We start from the raw sequence: 7750 nt of genomic DNA, 5'->3' as shown, positions 1-7750 counted from the left end.
CAGGAATCACAGTAATCCCACTACACAGAGCTACTGTAACCCCACGACCCAGAGCCGCCGTAACCCCACGACCCAGAGCCACGCTAACCGCCACTACCCACAGCCACCGTAACCCCTACATCCCAGAGCCAACGTAACCCCTACTTCCCAGAGCCACCGTAATCCCACTACCCAGAGCCACCGTTACCCCACTACCCAGAGCCACCGTAACCTCACTACCCAGAGACAACATAACCCCACTAACCAGAGCCGACATAAACCCACTAGCCAGAGCTGCCGTAACCACTCTACCCAGAGCCGCCGTAACCCCACGACCCAGAGCCAGCGTAACCCCCAAACCCAGAGTCACCGTAACCCCACTACCCAGAGCCACCGTAACCCCACTACCGAGTCCCACCGTATGGCGCCTCTGGGTCGTGGGTTTATGGTGGCTCTGGGTAGTGCAGTTACGGTGGTTTTGGGTACTGGGGTTACGGTGGCTCTGGGTAGTGGGGTTATGGTGGCTCTGGGTGGTGGGGTGAAGGCGGAACTGGGTAGTGGAGTTACGGCGGCTCTGGGTACTGAGGTTACGGCGGCTCTGGGTAGTGGGGTTACGGCGGCTCTGGGTAGTTGGGTTACGCCGGCTCTGGGTAGTGGGGTTATGGGGGCTCTGGGTAGTGGGATTACGGCGGCTCTGGGTCGTTGGGTTATGGCAGATCTGGGCCGTGTGGTTATGGCGGCTCTGTTTCATGGGGTTACGGTGGCTCTGGTTAGTGGGGTTACGGCGGCTCTGGGTAGTGGGGTTACGGCGGCTCTGGGTAGTGTGGTTACGGCGGCTCTGGGTAGTGGGGTTACGGCGGCTCTGGGTAGTGGGGTTACGGCGGCGCTGGGTAGGGGGTTTACGGCGGCTCTGGTTAGTGGGGTTACGACGGTTCTGGGTAGTGGGGTTACGGCGACTCTGAGTAGTGGGGTTACGGCAGCTCTGGGTAGTGGGGTTACGGCGGCTCTGGGTAGTGGGGTTACGGTGGCTCTGGGTAGTGGGGTTACGGCGGCTCTGGGTAGTGGGGTTACGGCGGCTCTGGTTAGTGGGGTTACGGCGGCGCTGGGTAGTGGGGTTACGGCGGCTCTGGGTAGTGGGGTTACGGCGGCGCTGGGTAGTGGGGTTACGGCGACTCTGAGTAGTGGGGTTACGACGGTTCTGGGTAGTGGGGTTACGGCGACTCTGAGTAGTGGGGTTGCGGCGGCTCTGGGTAGTGGGGTTACGGCGGCTCTGGGTAGTGGGGTACGGCGGCACTGAGAAGTGGGGTTACGGCAGCACTGGCTAGTGGGGTAACGGCGGCTCTGGGTAGTGGGGTTACGGCGGCTCTGGGTAGTGGGTTAACGACGGCTCTGGGTAGTGGGGTTACGGTGGCTCTGTGTAGTGGGGTTACAGCGGATGTGGGTAGCGGGTTTACGCTGGCTCTGGGTAGTGGGGTTACGGCGGCTCTGGGAAGTGGGGTTACGGTGGCTCTGGGTAGTGAGGTTACAGCGGATGTGGGTAGTGTGTTTACGTTGGCTCTGGGTAGTGGGAATACGGCGGCTCTGGGAAGTGGGGTTACGGCTGCACCGGCTAGTGGGGTAACGGCGGCTCTGGGTAGTGGCGTTACGGTGGCTCTGGGAAGTGGGGTTACAGCGGATGTGGGTAGTGGGTTTACGCTGGCTCTGGGTAGTGGGGTTACGGCGGCACTGGCTAGTGGGTGTACGGCGGCTCTGGGTCGTGGGTTTACAGCGGCTCTGGTTCGAGGGGTTATGGCGGCTCTGGGTCGAGGTGTTACGGCAGCATGGGGTCGTGGGGTTATGGTGGCTCTGGGTACTGGGGTTATGGCGGCTCTGGCTCGTGGGGTTATGGCGGATCTGGTCCGTGTGTTTACAGCAGCTCTGTTTCATGGGGTTACAGTGGCTCTGGTTAGTGGGGTTACGGTGGCTCTGGGTAGTGGGGTTACAGCGGTTCTGGGTACTGGTGTTACGGCGGCTCTGGTTAGTGGGGTTACAGCGGATCTGGGTAGTGGGATTACGACGGTTCTGGGTAGTTGGGTTACGGTGGCTCTGAGTAGTGGGGTTGCGGCGGCTCTGGGTAGTGGGTTTACGCTGGCTCTGTGTAGTGAGTTTACGGTGGCTCTAGATAGTGGGGTTGCGGCGGCTCTGAGTCATAGTGTTAAGGCGACTCTGGGTAGTGGGGTTAATGCGACACTGGCTAGTGGTAGTATGGCGGCTCTGGGTCGTGGGTTTACGGCGGCTCTGGGTCGTGGGTTTACGGCGGTTCTGGTTCGAGGGGTTATGGCGGCTCTGAGTCGAGGTGTTACGGCAGCGTGGGGTCATGGCGTATGGTGGCTCTGGGTAGTGGGGCTTACGGTGGCTCTGGGTAGTGGGGGTTACGGTCGCTCTGGGAATGGGGTTACGGCGGCTCTGGGTCGTGGGCCACCGAAACCCTACTACCCATGCCAGCGTAACCCCACTACCCAGAATCACCATAACCCCACTACCCAGAGCTGCCGTAACGCCACTACCCAGAGCCGCCGTAACCCCACGACCCTGAGCCACCATAACCTCACTACCCAGAGCCAACATAACCCCACTACCCAGAGCCACCATAAAACCACTACCCAGAGCCGCTGTAAATCCATAACCTCACTAGCCAGAGCCGCCGTAAATCCACTAGCCAGAGCTGCCGTAACCTCTCTACCCAGAGCCACCGAAACCCCACTATCCAGAGCCACCGTAACCCCACTACCCAGAGCCACCGTAACCCCACGACCCAGAGCCACTCTAACCCCATGACCCAGAGACACCATAATCCCACTACACAGAGCTTCCGTACCCCCACGACCCAGAGCCCCCGTAACCCCACTACCCAGAGCCACTGTAACCCCACGACCCAGATCCATCATAATCCCACGACCAAGAACCACTGTAACCCCCATGACCCAGAGCCACTGTAACCCCACTACCGAGTGCCACCGTACGGCGCCTCTAGGTCGTGGGTTTATGGTGGCTCTGGGTAGTGGGAGTTACGGTGACTCTGGGTTGAGGGGATATGGTGGCTCTGGGTAGTGGGGTTACGGCGGCACTGGGTAGTGGGGTTACGGCGGCTCTGGGTAGTGGGTTTACGGTGACTCTGGGTAGTGGGGTTAAGGCGGCACTGGCTAGTGGGGGTACGGCATCTCTGGGTCGTGGGTTTACGGCGGTTCTGGTTCGAGGGGTTATGGCGGCTCTGGGTCGAGGTGTTACGGCAGCGTGTGGTCGTGGGGTTATGGTGGCTCTGGGTAGTGGGGCGTACGGAGGCTCTGGGTAGTGGGGGTTACGGTCGCTCTGGGAAATGGGGTTACGGCGGCTCTGGGTCGTGGGCCACCAAAACCCTACTAACCATGCCAGCGTAACCCCACTACCCAGAATCACCATAACCCCACTACCCAGAGCTGCCGTAACACCACTACCCAGAGCCGCCGTAACCCCACGACCCTGAGCCGCCGTAACTCCACTACCCAGAGCAACCGTAACTCCATTACACAGAGACGCCGTAACCCCACTACCCAGAGCCGCCATAACTCCACTACCCAGAGCCGTCGTAACCCCACTACCCAGAGATGCCTTAACCTCACTACCCAGAGCGAACGTAACCCCACTACCTAGAGCCGCCATAATCCCAATACCCAGAGCCACCTTAACCCCACTACCCAGAGCCGCCGTAACCCCACTACCCAGAGCCGCCATAACCCCACTACCCAGAGCCGCCATAACCCCACTACCCAGACCTGCCTTAACCCCAATACCCAGAGCCGATGTACCCCACTACACAGAGCCGCCTTAACCCCACTACCCAGAGCCACCGTGACTCTACTACCCAGAGCCACCGTAACTCCATTACACAGAGACGCCGTAACCCCACTACCCAGAGCCACCGAACCCCCACTACCCAGAGCCACCGTAACCCCTACTTCCCAGAGCCACAGTAATCCCACTACCCAGAGCCACGGTAACACCACTACCCAGAGCCACCGTAACACCACTACCCAAAGCCTCCGTAGACCCCACTACGCAGAGCCACCGTAACCCCACTACCCAGAGCCACTGTATCCCGATTACCCAGAATCACAGTAATCCCACTACACAGAGCCACTGTAACCCCACGACCCAGAGCCGCCGTAACCCCATGACCCAGAGCCACGTTAACCGCCACTACCCACAGACACCGTAACCCCTACATCCCAGAGCCAACGTAACCCCTACTTCCCAGAGCCACCGTAATTCCATTACCCAGAGCCACCGTTACCCCACTACCCAGAGCCGCCGTAACCACACTACCAAGAGCCGCCATAACCCAACTACCCAGAGTCACCGTAACCCCACTACCCAGAGCCGCCGTAACCACACTACCCAGTGCCGCCGTAAACCCCACTACCCAGTGCCGCGTAACCGCACGATCCAGACCTGACATAACCCCAGCACCCTGAGCCGTCGTAAACCCACGAACCAGAGCCGCCATAACACCACTACCCAGTGCCGCCGAAACCCCACCTCCCAGATTCGCCATAACCCCACTGCCCAGAGCTGCCGTAGCACCACTACCCAGAGCCGCCGTAACCCCACGACCCTGAGCCACCGTAACCTCACTACCCAGAGCCAACATAACCCCACTACACAGAGCCACCGTAAAACCACTACCCAGAGCCGCTGTAATCCCACTACCTAGAGCCGCCGTAACTCCACTACCCAGAGCCACCGTAACTCCATTACACAGAGACGCCGTAACCCCACTACCCAGAGCCGCCGTAACTCCACTACCCAGAGCCGTCGTAACCCCACTACCCAGAGATGCCTTAACCTCACTACCCAGAGCAAACGTAACCCCACTACCTAGAGCCGCCATAATCCCAATACCCAGAGCCACCTTACCCCCACTACCCAGAGCTGCCGTAACCCCACTACCCAGAGCCGCCATAACCCCACTACCCAGAGCCGCCATAACCCCACTACCCAGACATGCCTTAACCCCAATAACCAGAGCCGACATACCTCACTACACAGAGCCGCCTTAACCCCACTACCCAGAGCCACCGTGACTCTACTACCCAGAGCCACCGTAACTCCATTACACAGAGACGCCGTAACCCCACTACCCAGAGCCACCGAACCCCCACTACCCAGAGCCTCCGTAGCCCCCACTACGCAGAGCCACTGTATCCCGATTACCCAGAATCACAGTAATCCCACTACACAGAGCCACTGTAACCCCACGACCCAGAGCCGCCGTAACCCCACAACCCAGAGCCACGTTAACCGCCACTACCCACAGACACCGTAACCCCTACATCCCAGAGCCACCGTAATTCCACTAACCAGAGCCACCGTTACCCCACTACCCAGAGCCGCCGTAACCCCACAACCCAGAGCCACGTTAACCGCCACTACCCACAGACACCGTAACCCCTACATCCCAGAGCCACCGTAATTCCACTAACCAGAGCCACCGTTACCCCACTACCCAGAGCCGTCGTAACCCCACTACCCAGAGCCACTGTATCCCGATTACCCAGAATCACAGTAATCCCACTACACAGAGCCACTGTAACCCCACGACCCAGAGCCGCCGTAACCCCACGACCCAGAGCCACGTTAACCGCCACTACCCACAGACACCGTAACCCCTACATCCCAGAGCCACCGTAATTCTACTACCCAGAGCCACCGTTACCCCACTACCCAGAGCCGCCGTAACCACACTACCAAGTGCAGCCATAACCCAACTACCCAGAGTCACCGTAACCACACTACCCTGAGCCGTCGTAAACCCACGAACCAGAGCCGCCATAACACCACTACCCAGTGCCGCCGAAACCCCACCTCCCAGATTCGCCATAACCCCACTGCCCAGAGCTGCCGTAACACCACTACCCAGAGCCGCCGTAACCGCATTAATCAGAGCCACCGTAACCCCACTACACACAGGCACTTTAACCACAAAATACAGAGCCGTCGTAACCCTACGCCCCAGAGCCGCTGTAACCCCACGACCCAGAGTCGCCGTAACCGTACTATCCAGAGCCGCCGTAACCCCACTACCCAGACACACCGTAACCCCACTACCCAGAGCCACCGTTAACCTCACCACCCAGAGTCGCCGTAACACCACCATCCAGAGCCGCCATAACCGCCGTATCATGACCTCCCAGTCGCCGTATCCCCACTACCCAGAATCACCGTAACCCCACTACCCAGAACCACCGTAACATCACTACCCAGAGCCACTGTAACCCCCACTTCCCAGAGCCACCGTAACCCCACCACCCAGAGGCGCCGAAAAAACCCACGATCCAGAGCTGCCGTAACACCACCGCGCAGAGCCGCCGTAACTCCACAACCAGCAGCCGCCGTAACCCCAAGACCGAGAGACTCCGTAACCCCACTAACCAGAGCCACGATAACCCCACTACCCAGAATCACCGTAACCACCTAACTAGAGCCACCGTAACCACCTAACCAGAGCCACCGTAACCCCACTACCCAGAGCCACCGTAACCTAACTACCCAGGGTCAGCGTAACCCGACTACCCAGATCAACCGTAACCCCACTACCCAAAGCCACCATAACCCCACTACGCAGAGCCACTGTAACCCCACGACCCAGAGCCACCATAATCCCCACGAACCAGAGCCACCGTAAATGCACTTGCCAGAGCGGATGTAACCCCACCACCCAGAGCCACCGTAACTCCCACTACCCAGAGCCACCATAACCCCTCTACCCATTGCCACCATATCTCTCACTACCCAGATCTGCAGTAACCCCACTACCCATGAGCCACCGTAACCACACTACCCAGAGCAACCGTAACACGACTAACCAGAGCCACCGTGAACCCCACCACCCAGAGTCACCGTAACACCACTACCCAGAGCCGACATAACCCCACTACCCAGAGCCGCCGTAACCCCAATACCCAGAGCTGCCGTAATCCCAATACTCAGAGCCGCCATAACCCCACTACCCAGAGCCGTCTTAACACCACTACCCAGAGCCACTGTAACCCCACCACCCAGTGCTGCCGTAACCACATGATCCAGACCTGCCATAACCCCAGCACCCTGAGCCGCCGTAACCCTACGAACCAGAGCCGCATTACCACCACGAGCCAGAGGTGCCGAAACCCCACCTCCCAGAGTCGCCGTAACCCCACTACCCAGAGCTGCCACAACCCCACTACCCAGAGCCGCCATAACCGCATTAATCCAGAGCCGCCGTAACCCCACGACCCAAAGCCGCCGTAAACCCACGACCCAGAGTCGCCGTAACTGCACTATCCAGAGCTGCCGTAACCCCACTACCCAGAGACACCGTACCCCAACTACGCAGAGCCACCGTAACTCCACTACCCAGAGCCGTCGTAAACCCACTACCCAGAGATGCCTTAAACTCACTACCCAGAGCCAACATACCCCACATCCAGAGCCACCGTAAAACAACAACCCAGGGCAGCTGTAACTCTGTAAACCCACAAGCCAGAGCCGCCGTAAATCCACTAGCCAGAGCTGCAGTAACCTCTCTACCCAGAGACGCCATAACCCCACTACCCAGAGACGACGTAACCCCACTACCCAGAGCCGCCGTAACTCCACTACCCAGAGCCGTCGTAACCCCACTACCCAGAGCCACCGTAACCCCACTACCCAGAGCCAACGTAACCCCACTACCTAGAGCCGCCATAACCCCACTACCCAGAGCCGCCTTAACCCC

Source organism: Narcine bancroftii, chromosome 11 (assembly GCF_036971445.1).
Source record: "Narcine bancroftii isolate sNarBan1 chromosome 11, sNarBan1.hap1, whole genome shotgun sequence".
Taxonomy (NCBI): Eukaryota; Metazoa; Chordata; class Chondrichthyes; order Torpediniformes; family Narcinidae; genus Narcine; species Narcine bancroftii.
Note: the sequence above shows the minus strand (reverse complement) of the source record.